This window comes from Pieris rapae, chromosome 21, assembly GCF_905147795.1.
Source record: "Pieris rapae chromosome 21, ilPieRapa1.1, whole genome shotgun sequence".
NCBI lineage: Eukaryota > Metazoa > Arthropoda > Insecta > Lepidoptera > Pieridae > Pieris > Pieris rapae.
The window spans coordinates 447124-468678 of NC_059529.1; the positions used below are offsets into that span (position 1 = coordinate 447124).

At 33.2% G+C, this 21555-nt stretch overlaps 1 protein-coding gene across 6 annotated transcripts in view; it reads right to left on the bottom strand.

Annotated features, from left to right (window-relative positions):
- The window catches only part of LOC110999109 (stress-activated protein kinase JNK), an 82291-nt gene that overhangs the window by 13335 nt on the left and 47401 nt on the right, over positions 1 to 21555 (bottom strand). For 4 of the 6 annotated variants that reach the window (XM_045632988.1, XM_045632987.1, XM_045632989.1 and 1 more), the window contains one exon: positions 10372 to 10429. The exons of the other annotated variants lie outside the window; for them this stretch is intronic. The gene's annotated coding sequence lies outside the window, so the exon portion shown is untranslated. The remainder of the gene's footprint in view (positions 1 to 10371; positions 10430 to 21555) is intronic. 6 annotated transcript variants of the gene reach the window in all.

Consider the following 21555-nt stretch of genomic DNA (forward strand, 5'->3'; position numbering starts at 1 on the left):
CCAATCCTTAAAAGGCCGGAAACGCACTCGTGGGCCCCTTGTATCATTTAACATCAGAAGAGCCTCCTACCCCTTTGCTCCGATGTATACAATTAGTAGGTAACTTCGACCTTACAAACTTGGGCTCACAAGACCACTTGTAGCTTAATATATTATGTTAATTAAGTGTTAACTATGCCACTTCACGAAGAATGTTAAACACGTTCAACGGCATGGCAAGGTTTAAAATCTGGTTAGCATATTAAAACTTTATGTTGTAAATTTTAACCGAAAAATAAAACAGGTAATTTATAAGTATATAATGTAAATAAAAGTTACATATAAAAACGCAACATATTTTTAGGTCTGGGGCTCAGTGTTATGTATCCGTTACATGACCACGTTTTTCAGGCAAGTAGGTGTTCTGATGTGACACAAGTCGAAAGCATTTCAGATTCCTGGCGATGTTTTCCTTCACCATACGAATGAGTGTTTAATGCGCACATAGAAATAAAGTCCATTGGTGCACAGCCGGGGTTCGAACCTACGGCCACAGGGAAGCCAGTGGCCCGCTACAGCCACTAGGCAAACTGACCTTCCACACACTTATATTGTTTTTTTAAATCACTATTACAGTAACGAAAGGCCGAGATATTAAAAATTGTAAACGAAAAACTATTACATAAACATTATTCATTTATTATTAACATATTACTAACTATTTATATATTTTCAGTACCACAATCTTCAATTACGCTAAAACATCATGAAAATACTCCAATTTTGCATAAAGGTATTACCCACAAAACCGCAACATTAAAAGAAGCTGCAACGAAACTCTATTTATCTCTATTTAATTTAATAAAAATCATAATGCCATCTTCTTTTGACATTTTAACGAGTTTATCAGGACAAGTGTGTCAAGTGTTCGTCGTAATTGGAGCGACCCTCGCTATCACTCCACGAAGTTATTCAATGTTTTTGTGGTTTTTAATTAAAAAGATTGTAGGAGCCTGTACTAAATTGGATTGAGCCTTTGTTAGGTTTCTTCCATTGAAATCAGTGGCTAATTTAGGTTCAAAATTAAACAAGTCCAATTTTAGTTTGACGAATATTTTTGTATCGATAATTGAATTGTAATCAATAACAGTTTTACAAGTAACAATAATGGCCTTTTATATATGTGTGTGTGTGATTTTTTGTTGTTAAAGGATAGCCTGTGTTATGTATTATCTAGATCGTCCCAGTATATATGCTATATTTGAGCTTAGACAGGCTCGACTAATCTTCAACCCGATATTTTTTTTAATTCTTTAGAACAGGACTTCCTGATGTTAGGGTGACCTGACACGGCTTACGAGAATTGGTACGCTCTTTTCTTGAAGGTAACTAAGTATATTTTTTCGACTATATACGTATATATTGGTGAAAGAAGATCAAGAGAAATAGGATGTTTACTTATTAAATACTTATCAATGCATTGTCAAGCCGAAAAAATCCTAACGAACAAATACACAACTTTATAATACAGCGGCAAATTAACTATTACTCACATTAGAATCATTTTTACGCCGTCTTTCAAATTGTAGGTTTTTATGCAGAAAAATAATTTTACCTGGAATTGAACCCGTAATCCTACACCGATACCAAAAAAGCATTAATACATTTTTCAATTAAAATAGACATACAACTCCACATAAAATGGTCTACATAGAATTGTGGCAAATTCAGAATCCTGGAATAAGTAACTGAAGCCTCGAGCTTCCATCAAAGGGGCTTCCCGAAGCTCTCCCGCGGGACCTTACCAAATTAAGTCGAATGTTTTAGCGGCGTCTACTTGCACTTTCGGGCTATTAGGAAGAGAGAAAAATATAATTTTTTGATTATATTTTCTCTGAGCGCGTTTATATGGATAAAGCATAGACCGTATTAGTATCTTCACAGAAGGATGGCCCTACTTTCCTTAAAAGGTTGTCACTGTTTTTTAAGACTTTAAAAATAACACGCAGTAATGTGTATTGATAACGGTCCACTGTTATGCGACACGTTCTAACCGAAGAACAGCATAAAATCACCATAAAAATTGTTAATCTGTAGCTTAATATATCACGATTGCGAACAGGTGAAAAAGGAGACGAGTTGGAATGGGGAAAAAACTTATGCGAAACATTAAGCAGCGAAAAGTTGCGTACCTGGGCCACGTGTTGCGCCATGACCGCTACCACCTCCTTCAGCTAATAATAATGGGTAAAATCCAGGGAAAACGGCGTGTTGGCCGAAGGAAGAAGTCATGGCTTCGCAACGTCAGGGAGTGGACAGGTATTGCGAGTGCGGAGGGGTTGCTGCATCTGGCGCAGGATAAGACGCGGTTCAGAGAACTGACGGCCAACCTCCAGTAATGGAGTGGCACTTGAAGAAGAAGAAAAAGGTACACTGGGCGTGGTAAGCGATCTCAATTGCTGGCAGTGCCTACGCGTACGAACTTCCTCAGAGAAGCATCATTTACGGGTCATGCGCACTCTAAATATTATTATATATAATATATTGCTTGTGAAATAGATGTATTTACTTTCACACTCGCTGAATTCAGAAGAATTGCATTATTTATAATTAGTTATAAAATGGTTAAGGTTTAAGACTTAATATTATGTTTTTAGTTTAGTTTTCTACTGTATGAGCATTAAGTAACTGTAAAATTAGGATATAAGGAAAATAAAAAATTAATGTTTTTAATTTAAACCACAAAGTTAGAACCAACACACTAAGTTGACGTACATGAAATTGTAAAAACCGCGTCGTCCTACAACATTTAAAAAAATAACTACAAATACACTATAAAAATGATGTTAAGAAATAACTTACTAAATAACTTGTAGGAAACAGTTAACCGGGTTGGCTAATTTTTTATTTCGCCATAAAATATGGGTGTATCTCTGAAATGCTTCAGCCATTCATCTACTGTTCAGCCTGGCGTTCGATCAGTCTTCGCGATTTATGATGTTTGGAAGTCTAACAGCGTGCCAGACTTGATAACAGATATTACTTGGATTAACAATTTTATATATGAACGGAGTTTCGAAATTAACATATAATCCAGTAGTGTTACGTCCCAAATGGACTTTAGCCTCAAAGAGCACCTGTTCCTTAAATAATTATTTTCATAGACAAGTAGACTTGTAAGATATTACGAGCGTAGCCTTCGTGGGAAATATATCTAAATATCTAATTCTAAGATTTTTTGTTTTATATCGTAATGATACGTACATTAGATAAGTGTTATAGGTGACTATTGTTATTTCAAAAATAATTTTAATTTTAAAGTGGTTTCTTATTAAAAGAGTAAGACAGGCGATTGTCTGCTGCTAATAGTTTTTTATTTTTATTTTTTTTATTGATAAAGTTTGCCAACGCTCGGCACACTGATACATTGGTAAAAACAAACACAAAATACAATTTTTAATGTGACAAGCAATTAGTGGCAAACATGACATTCATTTAGAGCACATACAAATATCAATCGAAACAATTATAAAAAAATCAAACATATTCTTAATTACAATTCACGTAAAAAACTGTAAATCAGAATTTTTTAAGAGGCACCAAATGTTCCAACGGCGAGAGAATTCTTTAATCGATTCCGCGTCTCTCATAACCGCGGAAGCTATAGCTTTGGAGAAGTTCAATCTCATAGGATTAAGAAGAATTACATGCTTGTCTGAACTGAATCCACATGAAATATGCCGATCCCATCCGCTCTCCAATTAATACCTTAGCAAAAATTCCTGCGCTTCGTGTCTTAATTGAGGCTTAGTCTAGACATTCGATAATATTGAATCATTTTTTTTAACAAGGTCTTCATTAAAAATACGTTCCCTAAATTTCAAACGCACCAAATGGAAACTTTTTTTGTATGTTAATGTTAGGTATTTTTATAATATTCAATTTCCTTTAGCGATTTTATTATTAATGTAACGTCCACACACCACAGATTATTTGTAACAGTTGCATTGCATTCAATAAATAAACTCTTTATTCCGTGTATAAACCCTAAGTGTTAGTAGACACTGTTCAGCACTTAATTATTATTAAAACAAAATATTACAATACATTATCATTTGTAAAATTTGAGAACGCTTTAAAGTAAAAATATGTGTGGCATGGTGCACATAGATATGTATTAACAAGCATTTTACTACAACAAACACTGACTGCTTACTATTAGGATATGTTCAATATAGATATCAAGGAATATATATAAAACTATATTAATTTTATTTTTTTATTAATTTGAGAAGCTTCTAAATACTTTAAAATATATGTTGTTTTCAGGTTTATTTTAGATTGGCTTTGAACTATTGTAATTTTACAATACTCCAACTGCTCGAAAAACTTTATGCCTTCGCCATCAAATTAATATAAATCAAAGTATGATGGAGTCAGCAACAGCATGGGGTGAGATTGACTCTATAGAGGGACCTCGGGGGCAAATGCCCGTTGAATTATTGAAACCAATTATGGACTCATGATTTATTGTAATAGGGGCTTAAATGGCGGGGTATTGGTAATATTTCTAAGAATTTTTCTTCTATTATTTCTCGGTACAACCTGCAAACTAGACGAACCCTAATGCATCTCACTATAGAATATCCAACATTTCTAGATCGATGCAACCTGGAGCAACAAATCGATTTTAAGGTTACCACCTTGACCTCCGCCCTTCTACGACTGAGCGTTTTTCTAGGCAGTTTTTGCCGCGCACCATAGAACTAGCTGCCCACTGAAGTATTTCCGAACCCATTCAACTTAGGGTCCTTCAAGAAAAGACCGTACCAATACTTAAAAGGCAGGCAACGCGAGCGAGCCCTCTGGCATTGAGAGTGTCCATGGGCGGCGGTATCACTTAACATCAGGTGAGCCTCCTGCCCGTTTGCCCCCTGTTCTATAAAAAAAACCAAGCAGTTACCTGAACTGTGTGATGATTCGCAAGACGCCGACCCCCCCTCGTCTTTAAATATATATATTAAGACATTTCATACTTAATATGAGTATAAAACCACAAGAGTCGAGAAGATTAAATAATTTATAAAAAAACTGATATGATATGATGGAGAATCAAGTACACTTTAAATGTTGTAATCTCTCATGACAAATAAATGATCGTGACAATCTATACTAATATTATAAAGAGGAAAGGTTTGATTTTTTGTTTGTTTGTTTGTATGAATTGAATAGGCTCCGAAACTACTTGGCAGATTTGAAAAATTCTTTCACTGTTGGAAAGCTACATCATTCCTGAGTGACATAGGCTATATTTCATTTTCAAAAAAATAGGCATCCTTACTAAAATTACGATAACATTAACATTTGTTTATTATTTGATACAATTCTAACAGATGGCGCTGAGTTAAAGGTAGTAGTTTGGCAAGACGACGTTTGCCAGGTCAGCTAGTACATAATAATAACATTAAGGTTTATTGTATTAAAGGCGTGTTTAGGCATGAATATCACGCCCTTTTACCACAGAATTTGTGTATGAATCCTATTTTAATGTACTACGTCACTCCAAGTTTGGGATATCATTGTGAGAACTATTTAGAAATGGTTTCCGATTCCAGGTTTACTTAATTATTAATTTAATCGACGCATTTGAATTTACTTTCATTGTAATAGGTCATTTTGATATTTTATAAATCTTATTATATCTATACTAATATTATAAAGAGGAAAGGTTTGATTTTTTGTTTGTTTGTTTGTATGAATTGAATAGGCTCCGAAACTACTTGGCAGATTTGAAAAATTCTTTCACTGTTGGAAAGCTACATCATTCCTGAGTGACATAGGCTATATTTCATTTTCAAAAAAATAGGCATCCTTACTAAAATTACGATAACATTAACATTTGTTTATTATTTGATACAATTCTAACAGATGGCGCTGAGTTAAAGGTAGTAGTTTGGCAAGACGACGTTTGCCAGGTCAGCTAGTACATAATAATAACATTAAGGTTTATTGTATTAAAGGCGTGTTTAGGCATGAATATCAGGCCCTTTTACCACAGAATTTGTGTATGAATCCTATTTTAATGTACTACGTCACTCCAAGTTTGGGATATCATTGTGAGAACTATTTAGAAATGGTTTCCGATTCCAGGTTTACTTAATTATTAATTTAATCGACGCATTTGAATTTACTTTCATTGTAATAGGTCATTTTGATATTTTATAAATCTTATTATAATATATAAATAAATGTCGTCCATTATTTGTTCACTTAAGTGTAAAATATTTGTTTTATTTATCTGACCTCTATAATTGTTCGAAAATGAATTCTTCTCTTCTCCCTACTGTCAATTGTGTCCCATTTTTCGTGTTGAGTCAAGAATATATATAGATATATTAGGCTTTGTATAATTTTAATTTTTGGTCACCGAAACTTATGTATGCTAATATGTGGTAACACTGTACACAAACATTATATAATATTTTATTAACAGACTGCTGACGTGTGTGGGAACTACAAAAAGGCGGAAGCCCAAGTTTATTTATTTATTTATTTAATAATAAGTAATCAAGAGCTACTTAACACATATTATTATACAAAACACAAATACAATACACAAAGCCAAAACAGATTACACAGATTAAATAAAAAACAGAAAACAAGCATTAAAAGACAAAGTGTCATTTAAAAGAAAAATAAAAGAATAAAATTAAAAACTGCAAAATTAAAAAAAAGCAACAAATAATACTAAGAATTTATAAATATCTACTACTTAAAAAAAACTACTACTTAAAAAAAATCGGAGTCTTCCCGCTTCTCCAGGCACTTCTTCACATCTCTCTTCTTGTGGTAGAAAATATCAATGTCTTGAAAATGGTTGTCATAGTTCGACAAAACCCTAAACATTGGAGAATTACGCAGGTAATTCGACTTCGTACGAGGCACACTGAACAATTTTAATTATCTAAAGATTAAGCTTTTAAAAGCACCCAATCTAGCCAACAAATGAGGAAATGCCGAGCGACTGAACCGAAAAGATTTATTTCCAAGCAAATAAGCAAGGGAGCTCGCATGGAATATTGAAATACGAAGAAGAGTGAAGAGTGGTCAGGTCAAGGGTCATTCGTAACGTGCACGTGGACGCCCACCTTTACTTAAAATAACATTTTGAGGTGTTCAACAAATTGTGTCAAGAGAAAATTTACATTTCTACACATAAATATATATTTATATATAGTTTCACAACGCCAGGATTTATCGCGAATGAAATGTATGTGTAAAAAGTAATTCAGGTCTCGGATGCATGAGTGATTTCCTTGCTTAATAGTTGCCTTCCAATTTAATAGTACTTTAAGGTGGTCTGTAACTTATATATACATATGTCGCAGCCAACTTGCTTAATAAGCAGCCGTTTAACTAGCGTCCTGAAAGATGTTCAGGCAGTTGATCAAACAGTTAGGCAAATGACTTGGATCGATAACGTTTCATTAGTTGCCTAGCGATGACTGTTAATTTAAGTTTAATTCGCTCTTTCTGCTACTCTCAAACTGTCAATATGGCGTCGGCAAACTACAACTTTGATGGTGTTTTCCAAACTTTCATGAAAAACAAGAAGTATTAACACTGCAGTGAGAATAATAATATAAAATTATCTGAAGCAATTTAAGTTTAAAAGAAATATTATTTATGTCATATTTTTCATCATTTTTATTTCAGCCAAAAAAGGACATTATGGTACGAAAGGCCAAAGGCCAGGCCGTTACAGGCCGTTAGTTAAACGACGCCGTTTAGTTAAAAGTCTAGGCAGTTAATTGACAAATCCACGTTCGTAATACTAAACCTAAATTTAAGTTATCACATGTGAATAAAAAAAAAGTTTATATCGTAAACGATAAATCTTAAATAAGCCTCATTTAGTGAGAAAGCAGCATTCAGTGCGAAGGCAAACATTGGTATCGATCTGCATTTGCATACAAATGGTGGCTGATGGCTTTCCTACTCAAGATAAACGACTGTGGCCTGCACAGATGGGACTAAATACGGTTGTTACGCAAAAATGTTGGATGATTTCTCTGCCTACTGTTTGTAGAGTTTGTGAGACCTATATGTGAAAAAGCTTTATAGGATTACCTTAATAATTCATGATAAAAATACCCAAACTCTAGCGACGAGTAGTTTAAAACAGGATTAAAATGCCATTACATAAATCGTTGTTATTAGCGCGAAATCCTCTATACAAAAATAAATTTATATATTTTAATTAGTATATATATTATATGAATTCAATTTCAGACAACCTTATAAATTTGTTAAATAAAGTTGCGTGAAATTATCAAATAAACTTTTTTCATCTTTATTTTGTATATTATAAAAATGAGGGTATTACAACAACAAATTATTTGCTTCTTCTACCCGAAAATAATTTTATCTTACACATCTGATAGATAAAAATAAATGACGTCTCCAAATCTTACTTCTACCTAATAAAACATAGCATAGACCGCTGCCAATTGTCGCTATTGTATCAACAAATCAAAGATCGTCAATAGTGGAACTGTGGTTTAATCGTGGGATTAGTGAGGCGCCGAGCTCACTCGAGACAAATGATAGCTCGGCAATCAAACGCTTTTCTCGGCTTAGCCGAAATGTTGACTTAACTTTTACTGAAATTAAAACAAATATTTGACTTACAAAGAAATCTTTTCGAAAATACATTTTAACAGAGTTTATATAAATAGGGTATTTCAGGCTTCAATTTCTCTACTTATTGGGGTCTCCGTAATCTCTTTCCAAACATCTGAGTCAGAAGGATTGATCTTACTTTTTGGATAAACAATAAAACTTGCAACTTTTAAATCAAAGTCGTAAATTTTTGGTGTACTTGTAGGCAGATAAACCATGATCTTTTATATAAGTTTATATTTTCCTAAAATACTAGTGAAATACAGTAAATCTTGAGTCAACAAAAGAAAATAGAAACCATTTATTTGCCGTAGATAGTTCTAAAAGCTTGTCAAAAGAAAATCGCTCCAATACTATACATATTGAACTTCAGATGGGCGAATGTGCAACGAAAATTGATGGTTGTTTAAAGTGAAGAATACACTGCCGTTGGGCGGAACAGCGGGAGCTTTATAAATTACATACAATTGTATTACTTATATACCTGGGTGATAATGGGGGACCGTCTACAGATTCGTAGCATCTACTTAGCGTTATTTCATTTGTCTACGAATTGCTACGATGTGTAGCAGCGTTTATGATTGATTTACGGGAACGAGCTTTTCGTTCGAACTTTTGCTGAACGGCAATAGATTTATACCAACGTGGAATTAACACTTGTCTACCTTAGTCCAATAAGGCCTCTGCCAGATACATATTCTCATATAATCTCAATAAAACGGACGAATAAGTTTATCTATGTTTGTCAATAGGATTTCGACAACGCTTTCGTATCTTTATCCATTAGCTACGTAACGAATAATAATAATTACGTCAACGCACAAGAAGACTTATTGAAACGATGGTTATTTTTATACAATTGTAATAAATTTTATTACAAACAAGGGTAACAATAAAAATGCCATTTATAGCTTCAAAGGTTGGCTTTAACTCTTAACATAATATTTTATTTCAAAACTTCTAAACTTTCAGCCATTGTGTTTTGCAGAGCAAGGCTTTTCATTTCAGTTGGAGTTTAAATTGTTTATGCTATTTTTATTTTGCATTTTTAATGTTTTATGTAAACAAATTCAAGGGTCTTTTGAGAATGTTTATACAGGTTTTACAAACGGTATTGTTTTCTGTTTGTAAATTATTTGATTAAGGATATTTATAGATAAGTATTTTAAATATGTTATTCAATGTGTTTAATATACAACTATATTTTCTTAAATTATAATTGTAGAACTAGTTACTAGCTTCTATATTACCTTCGACTGTAATTGCAATTATTTAGGTATGTTACAGCCTGAGATATAACCAAATAATTGATTTAAAGTACTAGGATATCCTTTTTACATATTTTATTGGTTTTGTTATTGTAGAATTAATTGTAATTATTGTTTAAAATTATTATTTAATACCCTAAAAGGGTCTTGGCTTCAAATTCACCAGCTCAAGAGTAGGCAATAGAACATCAGCCTTCTGTGGCTGACACAAGATTTCTGATTATATAATATAACTTAAGAAAATTCTGATTGTGCACAGCCGTGATTCGAATGTACTACTTTAAGGAGAGTTGCACGCGGAGGTCACTAGACTAAAACTAATTGTGTTTATATCCGTAATTATAAAGTCATGTTTTATTGATTTATTATTAAAGACCGTTTTTAAAAATATTATAACAGTAAATAGGTATTTATTATTGTAAAGGCTAAACAGGGAACTTACCATAAGATCAATGTGTCCATTTTGCGAAATGAAAATATTTGGAATTTTGATTCACTATCTGAAACAATAAATAGTTTTATATAATAATTGCTTTATAATATTTATCTTTAAAATTATTTATCAAACTAAAGCGCTAGTTAATGGTCGTTACCTAAGCAATGAAACGATAGAAAAGTATTTGTTTTATATACTGGCGTTTAAATCTGGGTTTGATATCAGCAGCATGTTGTCTGGGTTTGTTCATATTCAAAAATAATTTATTCATGTAGGTAACATAATGTACAATTATGAACGTCAATAAATAAATATAGGTACATGGAATGCTTCTAATTTTACATTTACTGCCAGTTCTCAATATACTCTATCAATAGTTAATGATTTAAAAAAAACAGCGATAACATCCCTATATAAAATGCTAGTAAAATATATAGCCAAAACAGAAATAATGAAAAAACATTTGTGGTTTACGCTAATACTATTAGATAACTCAAAGAAGAATCTAATTTTTCAATATCACTATCGCCGCCACGTATCGCAAGCAATAATAGCCCAGTCATATTAGGTAAGAAAAGGGGTCAACCTCGGAATGAAAGATAATAAGCTGCAAATTGGTATGAACCTTTGTTTTGTCATTCTAAATGTTGTCTCAAAAGTCACAATCGTTATCGTGTCCGCGTCTCAAGATATTCAAGGTCAAAGGTCACAAAAATCGGTTTTTCGCGAATATCTGGCTTCCTATCGGTTAAATGAGATTTGCATTTATTATAAAAGTTGTAGGCTATAAAATTCCCTACAACTTTTGTTTAAACTTTTTTTTCATACGACCAACCGTTTTGAAGGTAGAGCGCGAAGTGCACATCGTACAGTCATAAACCTGTACAACTGTCAACACTTCCACCAACAAGTGTAGCAGCTCATCAACACATAAAACGTTTCTACTACCAGATTCAAACGTGGTTAGGGAAGGACTTAGAACCTCAAGAATGGGGCTGGATGCTTGAAAATGAAATCCTGGAGCCCATACGAACGTTATTACCTCCAGCACCAGCCGAACTACTAAACGTAATATTTTGCAATTGCAAAAATGGTTGTGGTTCCCGCTGTGGATGCAGAAAATCAGGGCTACAATGTTCTTTAGCTTGCAGCCAGTGCAACGGACAAGCTTGCCTCAACGCTTCACTGTATCCAAGTAATCCCGATGAAGAAAATACATATGATCCCGATATTCTGGAAGGTTTGGAGATGAACATGACAGATAATGAGGATGATGACAATGAATCGAACATTTTTGAGCGACAAGAAGAAGAAGAAGACGAAGAAGAAGAAGATAATTAGCTTCCATTTCCAATTTCATTACAATTAAAATCAACAAAGATACTTTTGATATTTGAACTCACATTTTGATAAATGTATATTATGCCGTATTTAATAATAAATCAAAATATGTGTAAAATATATACTCTTACTATCATTTTAACTTAAAATAAAACTAAAATATATAATCCAGAATTAATAATATTTTATACTTAAATAGTTAAATATGAATAATTATATATAAATAATCAAGTTACTTACTTTAATTAAATATAAATAATTAACAGTTAGAACATAAATAATAGGCATTGTTTAATAATTATAATTATTGTAAATAATTGACTATATAACGTACTGATAACCATAACTCACGCTTGGCCTTGCATTAGGCCGTATATGACTGTACGATGTGCACTTCGCGCTCTACCTTCAAAACGGTTGGTCGTATGAAAAAAAAGTTTAAACAAAAGTTGTAGGGAATTTTATAGCCTACAACTTTTATAATAAATGCAAATCTCATTTAACCGATAGGAAGACAGATATTCGCGAAAAACCGATTTTTGTGACCTTTGACCTTGAATATCTTGAGACGCGGACACGATAACGATTGTGACTTTTGAGACAACATTTAGAATGACAAAACAAAGGTTCATACCAATTTGCAGCTTATTATCTTTCATTCCGAGGTGAAACCCCTAATATGACTGGGCTATAATGCCAGTCCGGACCGAAAGCGATATCTTATCACGGCTAGGTGGATGTTAATCCAATCGGAAGGCTTTCACGCGATGTATCTTTATTGAATTTGCCCTTAAGTAATGTTTGACGTTTAACTTTATTTAGGATACAGTGATACGACCGAATGTTAATACTGCAATAAATCTTAATAAATTCTATATTAGCTCACTTACGTTTTTACATATTTGCCTTAATATTATTTACTTCTTTTTTTAGGTTCCTCTGTGATATTTTTGCTACTCAACTTTTTCGACAGTGCAAAGGAATCATAAAAAAGAAATTGAATGTTTTCAGCTGCCTTCGAGTTTTGCGCTTAGTATTTTTTTTGCGATTCATTTCTATTATATAGATTGTAATAAAAAAGAATTAAGAAGCCTTATACATGCTCCTAATATTATAAGTACCTGTGCTAAGTGCTTAGATTTCCTTGAACATCAACCGACTATGTTAACACGGTTGACGACTTGTGCGACTCTCATCCCTAAGGACTTAGGTTCGATTTCCGGCTGTGCCATGGACTTTATTTTTTATTGCGCATTTAACATTCGCTCGAACGGTGAAGGATCGTGAGGAAACCGACATTTCTTAGTCCCAAAAAGTGGACAGCAAGTATCAAGCACAGACTGATCACCTACTTGCCTATTAGAGAAATTATCTTAAAACAGTTACAGTATCTGAGGCTTAGACCTAAAAAGGTTGGGTGTCAGTTTTACTATCTTATTAAATTCTCGTTTCCATTCAAAGTGGCGATGTAGAACACTTCCACTACCTTATTTCGTCCTTTTAACTTTAAATCAAAGATATACGTTTTGAACGCTATCTTAGACTATAAACACAATTACTGTCTATTTCATTACACAGTAAACTTGTGTGAATATGTAATCGATTAGTGGAATGGAGCAAACGCTTGCAAGTCCATTAAAGCGTGACTCTCTTTGAAGTATATACTTTTTGGACCCTCGATAACTTCCATGCCGTAATATATTATTATATATTTATGACAACAACATTGTTTCATAAATAGTAGTTAACTTTAACACTAAATAACTTTATTTATATAGGTAACCAAGTACACTTCTAAACGTCATCAAAAAAGATGTTAAATTGATTCTAAATTTACATTTACTAGAAGTTCCAGTCAAGGGCGTAGAGCGGGCAAGAACTGACAAGAATCTCTTCGCCACTCTCTTTAATCAGCAAGTTTTGATTTAAGAACCAATTCCACTTAGGGTCCTTCAAAAAAATAGCATACCAATTCTTAATAGGAGCATTTATAATTTGGGCGGCGGTATGACTTAAAGTTAGGCTGCCCATTTGCCCCTTTCTATAATAATATCGTATTTTATTCTTTGTATTCGCAAATTATAGGTCTGTTACTAGATATGATTAAGGCGAAATTTACTAAAATTGAAATGCATTTTAATATTCAAATAAATCTTTTATATAACCATGAAATGAACATTTAAATTGTTCTATACTTAAAGCAAAAAGAGAAATGTATAAATTTAGTATGTTAGAAATAAATATACGTCTTTTATCAAATATAATTTATTCATTTAGTCGTCGCTAGGGCATCGAAACTCGGTTCAATTCTGAAAACCCGGGTTTTCGGGTCTAAGTGTAATCAAAACCCGGGTAGACCGGTTTTTTCGAGCATTTCGATCTTTTGGCCTCAATCAATTGTAAGCATTCATGGACCCGTGAATGCGTATGAGACCTAGATTTCGAAAACTGCTATCCCTTGCAAAATTTGGTGAATGTAAAGTGATCCCTATATATCTTCTATTTTTCATAGATGTCCATTCATCGAATGATATGGAAAACTTCTTTTCATCTGACAATATAATTTTTATCTCGTTTATTATTTCTAGCTTCCTTTTATCAAAGTCTTTGAGAATTGTGTGGCGAACGGTATCAGCAGTAGTTGTTAATTTGTTGCCGGTCTTTTCAGAAAGGTACTTTAAATCTTGTGATTTTGAGAACGTTCTAAGAGAAATTCCATCAACTGCAGCCATATGAGACACCATAACCTGCATACTTGGGTTGGCATCAGTCTCAATTGGCGCCGGTATTCATCACCCGCGCAACGATACACCCTCCCCTCTCAACTGCTCCACAGTTCACCCCTCTCATGTCCTGAGATGGACGCGCATTTAACTTGCATGTCTTGTTTATGGGTAGGAACGTAGCAAGGAAGCTACTTTTTATGTCATAAATAATAATTTATCAAAGCGAATTGTTATTCAATTTACTTATTATTGCATTCAAAGTGCTTTAAACTTAATAAACAACAAAAACAAAAGTACAAAAAAAACCCGAAAAACCCGAAAACCCGAGTTTTAAAAATTGAAACCCGGTTTTTTTTGTAATCCTCAGAACCGGGAAAACCCGGGTTTTTACGGCCCGGGTAAACCCGGGCTCGATGCCCTAGTCGTCGCGGTCCTAAAGGTACATTACTTTTTAATTCACACAAGGCATGCATATTCATATACTAATAATAATAGTAGTCTTTAATTTCAGCTACTTTGATATTCCTAATTCAATCTTCTTTTAGGTATCTGTGTGTTCATTTTTGTCAAAGGCCTCCTCCAAATCCCGTCATTCCTATGTGCACTCTCTGCCACGTACCATTAATTTGGTATTCATACCATATATTTCCTGCTAAGTCTTCCCCTTTTTCGTTTAGTGTTCATTGGGCACCAGCTAAGTACTTTTTTGCTTCACTTTTCTCTTCCTCTTGTTATTAAGTAATCATAATTTTTTATTTGCACGAATATTATAGGTAGTGTATGATTTTGGTTACATAATCTGTAAGACATAATGCAGCAATTTGTCTTAGACGACTTAATAAGGTATAAATACTATATCGTCTAAGCTTCAATGAAAATGTGAGTGTTTTATATGGAATTTATAAAACGCGTTGTGTCTCTAAAACTTGTTTACTTACCAAGTAAAGCTTAAGAAGTTTTACAACAACGTGTACAAAAACAATGTCTATGCCTAAAAACACAGGAAAATATGACATGACAAATTTAACACACTTAACATACACTTCAATTACATTAGAACTTAAGCAATTTATCAAAGGAAAAAACTTAAGAAACGACCACAAAAAAACGAAACAAAATATTAATAATAACAAATAATATAAATAATAACTAAAACTTTAAGATAATAATAACAGTAATAAACAAACAAAATGAAAACTTATAAATATATAATAACTACATTAAGATTTAATAGCCTGCAAAACAAAGTTACTGTAAGTTGGTAGACTATTCAGTTAGACTAGATCATAGTGTAAAATTATGTTTTTGTGCAAAAACAATACCGAAAATTACAGAAAAATTATGAGCGTATTCAAATAATTAATATGTATGAGAAATTTGATATTATCCAAGACAAACCCTTACAAATTTAAAAAATTACAGTGTTTAACCGCGATGAATAAACAAAGATATCTCATTTAAATTTTCTTTTCGCTTTACAAAGGCGGGTGGCGCAAACTTGCAAATCTCTGTCTACCCTCATCGTATAAATTATCATAACGTGCCCGATATCGTTTTTACGAGGCGCACCGACCCAATTGTACCGAATGCCAACGTTATTATACACACAATTTACTGCCAGGACAAAAGCTGTTTTGTTTGCTGATGTCTTCGTCAAGGCCACAATTTAGGAAATCTAGACCTCTAAGGATCTAACGTAAACATAATAATAGTAAAATAATGCCTTAGATACAATCATCATACATAATGTATTTGTATTAGAAGCACAAAAACATTATGTGCTACTAATATAAACACATAATTAATTATCTGAGGAGCCCATCAAGGAACTGCGTGGTCAAAGTCTCCATCCGTGTTTGGTCGCTATTCATTAAAAAACTACTGCACTGGATATTATGAGATTTTCCCCAATAGCGTGATTCATGGGGAATGTATAGGTATAGAAATTCTCAAGATATACGAATCACTAAGATTTGTTGAACATATGTATCACAAGTCAACACAAGTACGAATACCTTTTATTTCATTTAATTCGATATTCCACTTAAAATAAATTATAAACAAAAAATTACTATACACAACATTAACAAAAGTAAATACTATTAACTTCACATAAAAAGCATATATAGTCGAAGTAAGCTCCATGAAAGCTTTCAATTTGTCTCGCATAAGCTTATTTGCGTACGCTACGTACAAGCTTTAAGCTCGAGATTAAACCAAATATATCTGCGCTATACATCGTCAAACATTTACATATGTAACTGATAAGAAAATGTTACCTTTGGTACTATATTTGTGTAACAAGTGGGAATAAACACTATAGTATATGACATTTTAGAATACTATTCCCTGGATGTAGGACACTTCGGAAGACAAATATTTACAACCTTAATCAGAATTACTAAACAAGTCGAATTTCACTTTATTAGTACTCATCTATCACTTTCCATCGCATTGTAAAGAAAGAGACGAGATACTAAGAACATTTTTTGTAACATTTTATGTATTTCATTACCGAAATTGTCATCCATTTTACATAAACGAGTTTTTAATAAAATATATACCGTAGATTTAGTACTATGTACTAATAATGTGATAAAGTATAAACGAAATAACTTCATAGAGCGAGTTTAGTCAGAAAATATATAATCACGATTAGTCTATGCTATTACTGATTTGATTGATCTATGATTGATGACCTGATGATCTATGAGAGTCGCACGCTGAACCCATTACGCCACCTGTTACTCTTACTCTGCTCTTTGATAGAAATACTCTCGTAGATAAATGATCCATATGCGTTGTTAATATAACATAAAATATGAACTCGTTTAGTTTAGTTTTGATAGGAGCAGGTTGGCCTTGCGATGTATCGATCCCAACATTGCGAATGATTTGTAGTGCTTCTTTAAATCGTACTTTTATAAGACATAGATATAACGACGTACATAAATCCTCGAAGCAGTGAGGCTTCTGTGGGTCTGGAAGGAGCTAGGTTGGCTTATTTAGCCAGGACTTTACGCACAAAGGTCTTAATAAGAGTCTATGTGCGGAAATCAGCATTTTTTTTTTCAAACGATATGTCAGCCTTAAATTTTGTTTCTGTCTGATAATGTTCGTGGAAGAAATCGTTTGGCGTCAAAGTCGTAATTAATCCGACGTGTACGACAAAAATCCACGCGCTCTCTGTGCCTGATCTACGCCGACGACTTTTTGGGTCTAAGGCAAGCCGATACATAGAAACTTTTCTAACACTTCTTATGTATATACCTATAGGTATAATCGAACACTATTGTAAAGCCGTCCAGAACTCGTGAATAGCCCTGCAGAGTCCTACCGAGCCCTACATACTGATAAGCCGATATTGACGATGCCATTTACCATTCAAACCCCTCTCCCCGCCCCCCGTGACGTCACCGGCGTCCCCTTTGTTACAACTTCTAGTTCCGGACTCTATTTCTGCCTCTCGAATATAATGAAAGTTTATTTCCCTGTTCAACTGAAGCTGTGACTCGTTCAAGTATTCAGGTTGAGAATTGTTCTCCTTTATTTTATATTACGATGATAGAGATAGCAATACTGATGGGGATTTAAAGGCTATTTGTATAGTTCTAATAATATATCGGAATGGCGTAGGCGTTATTCGTGTAAATTTTACTAACAATCTAAATACGTAAATGATTATTTTTTTATTTTAATAATTAATTTACAAAGAAGTTTCACTTCTGTGTGTACTTTGTACGCACGCACACTTTTATTTTTTATAGAAGTGGGGGCAAACCGGCCTTTTTTGGCCTTCGCCGTCGCACATATCTCATAAGTACAGAGAAACCCAGTTATTGGAGTACACTTGGTGCACTTTGTTCAAGACTTTCAGTTCATAGTCTGGTCTGGTTTCCAATTTATTTTATGCGGTATTTCACACTTTTCCCAATTCCAATGGATTAAAAAAAAGGGCGGAGAGTTTATATCCAGTTATTCTCGTCCATTCGCCCTTCATTTACGAACTGGCAGTAAATGTAAATTTAGTAGCACTTATGTATATAATATGTACTTATTTATCGAAGTTCATAGCACCACCGCCCATGGACACTCTTAATGGCAGGCACACGAGTGTGAATAGTTCGATTGTGCTTTTTAATGATATAAAAAAAGTATATTCAAAAATTACATTTCTCTTTACGATAAAAAATATTAAGCTATCCAACATAAAAACTTCCACAGGCTTAAAGGTCGATCTAGAAAGACCCTCTCAGATATCAGAGGGTAGGATCGCGTGTTGATTGACCATTAGGCACCGAAATCTAATGGTTCGCGGCGCGTGCGCGGTTTAACACCATAATTAACCTATCTATATAACTTATTAAATGTTTTTTTAGAAAACTTAAGATTTTATAAAAGTTACTGTACAAACATTTTAAATAATTTAATGATGTTTTCTGTATTTTTTTCACGTTAAATAAAACTTTTATTTATTTAAGACAATTATCCAACATATAACCCTTATGTATAAACGGTTTTATAATGTTCATGATTTAATTATATCATTGTGTAAAATAAATAAATTATTCAATTATTTTTATAAATTTTACAGATATAACGAAAAGTACTTTAGTTAAAAAAAGTGAATTAATTCTAAGAGAGCGTACCAATTCTTAAAAAGGCCGACAACCCTCTCTCAAACCCTCTGGCACTGACAGTGTCCATGTCAATATCACTTAACATCAGGTGAGCCTATTACCCGTCTGTTGTATAAAGAAATAACTTAGACGATATAAACGCAATCTCAGGCTATATATATAATATTATATATCGGCTAATATATATATATTCGTAAGTTATTCCTGTTTCACACGTCCATGTACGAGATACGAATTAATAAATAGCGCGGCCGCATAGGCTTACTTCCGCAATGAAACGTGCCTTAGAGATAATACCAAGGAAACTCATATTACATGAAAATTAATCCTCACTTTTTTCCTAGACAATGTTAAGTAATAATATATTGTATTTCATGAAAATTGTAGTACGTATATGTATGCGCTATGCGGAAAGTGACTAGTTATTTACTGAAAACAGCCACCGAATGATTTAATCAATGTAAATTGCATATTATTCTTCGACCTTCCTTGAGTATATTAGGTTCGATCCCCGGCTGTTTACCAATCGACTTTCTGTCTATGAGCACATTGAACATACGCTCAACCGGTCAAGGAAACCGGTTCGCCTCTGTCGATACCCATGATTATCTACTTGACATTCGATTCATATAAACATATGGTTCTTGCCCGTTTGTTATATATATAAAAATAAACCTCAAACTATAAACTATATATACTATATAATTAAATATATATCGAGCAGTTTCGGACATATGTCTGAAAGTTCTCGATATATATTTTATTACAACAGACACTAAACTCATTTACCTAAAGCCGCTAATATTTCTCTAACTACCAACTTGAGCGTGGAAAAATATACTTTTGAGAAGATAATTTCCATCTACCCTCTTTTCCATAAATTATAACCCATTAACAGATTTCAATGACGCGTGTAAACCTCGCGAATATATTTCATTTTTGTCGGCATTTACCTCGATACGTACTTTGAGTGCTTTTTGTGATTCCGTATTAAAAAACCGCGTTAACTTGAATTTGAGTTTACAAAAGCATCACGTTTCGTCTACATAGATTTAAAAATTTCACCAACTTTTATGTATAATATTCAGCTTACGGCGCGGTAACCAGAAAAAAAACCAGAATAATTATTTGGTAAAAAAAAATACGTTCATATATTCAAATAAGGTTATGCGGTTAGGTCTGCGGCTCTTAACGACATAATTAGGTCCACTCCCGGCGGAGTGATGCTGTATGTATTATGTATTCCATCTTTGGCTACATATTAGGTATAATTCTGTTTCTTGTACATAGTTAATGATAGCTATTGGATTAAAAATAAATAAATAAATTTAACCCTTGCTTTTTCGATGCAGAATAATCTTCAGTAAATGGTATGTCAGGTTATAGGTATAAAAAGAAAGGAAATAAATAATTAGAGATAAAGTCAACGTGGATTAAAAAGTAATTTATATTCTCATAGAAACCCACAAACTAAAACGTATCTACAAATAGCCGCGGGCAGTGTTCGCTCAAAAATGTTCACATTTTAAAAGCATTTCAGCGGAAGTATGTCAAACGCGCAACCGTTCAATAGAACTGCCTGCGTGTTGTTATGTGAAGTTACGTCATACTCTGCGTCCTCACGCTTTCTGCTGAAGTGAACTGAACATTAGTCTTAGACAAAGTTATATGAAAATCATTGTACAAAAGTAATTGTATTTATGCCTGGATATTATACGAAGATGCATAAATATTTATTTCTCACAGTTGCCTAATATATGACCGAGAGTTGCCTTCCTTTTTATTTAATTATTTTAATGGTACTGTATTATTTACGACAAAGTCTAAATCAGAATGGTCAAACGCTTTTGATTATGAGTAAAACACCTTTACTTGAATGACTAATATACGTTTTAATACCTCGGCAGTTGGTTAACCAATCTGCTTAAATAACCCTTAATTTGTCAATTTAAACATTGATGTAATATTATTTAGTTTAATAGGAAACAAAACTGTAAGCTCTGTTTAAAGCGTCGTACAATTCGGTCTCAACGACCGGCTGGTGTTAAAGTATAATTATACCGGACTGCGTTCACAATGCCGGCATTGTGAACTTTGTTTTAATCAGGCTACGAGTTTTTTCGTTGTTTCACTATTACAATAGTTTTTTCTTGATTTGTGACCTAATTAAGGACTTTTAATTAAACTTTTATTTTGTAGTCGGTTAATTGCTATCAATAAAACATTTTACAGCTAAACTTTACGAATATTTAAATGATCCTTGGGATTGATTTGCTAAAATTGAAATAATTTGTATGACTCAAAGTTGGCTATTATAAAGAGGGACGAAGAGTTTCTTGCCATCTTTACACCCTTAACTTGGAAACTGGAAGTAAATGTAAATTTAGAATCAATTCTCTTTTTCTTGATGATCATAAGTGTATTTGGTTACCTATATGAATAATGTTATTCTGAGTTCAGATTCTCAAGTAAGGCACTTATCC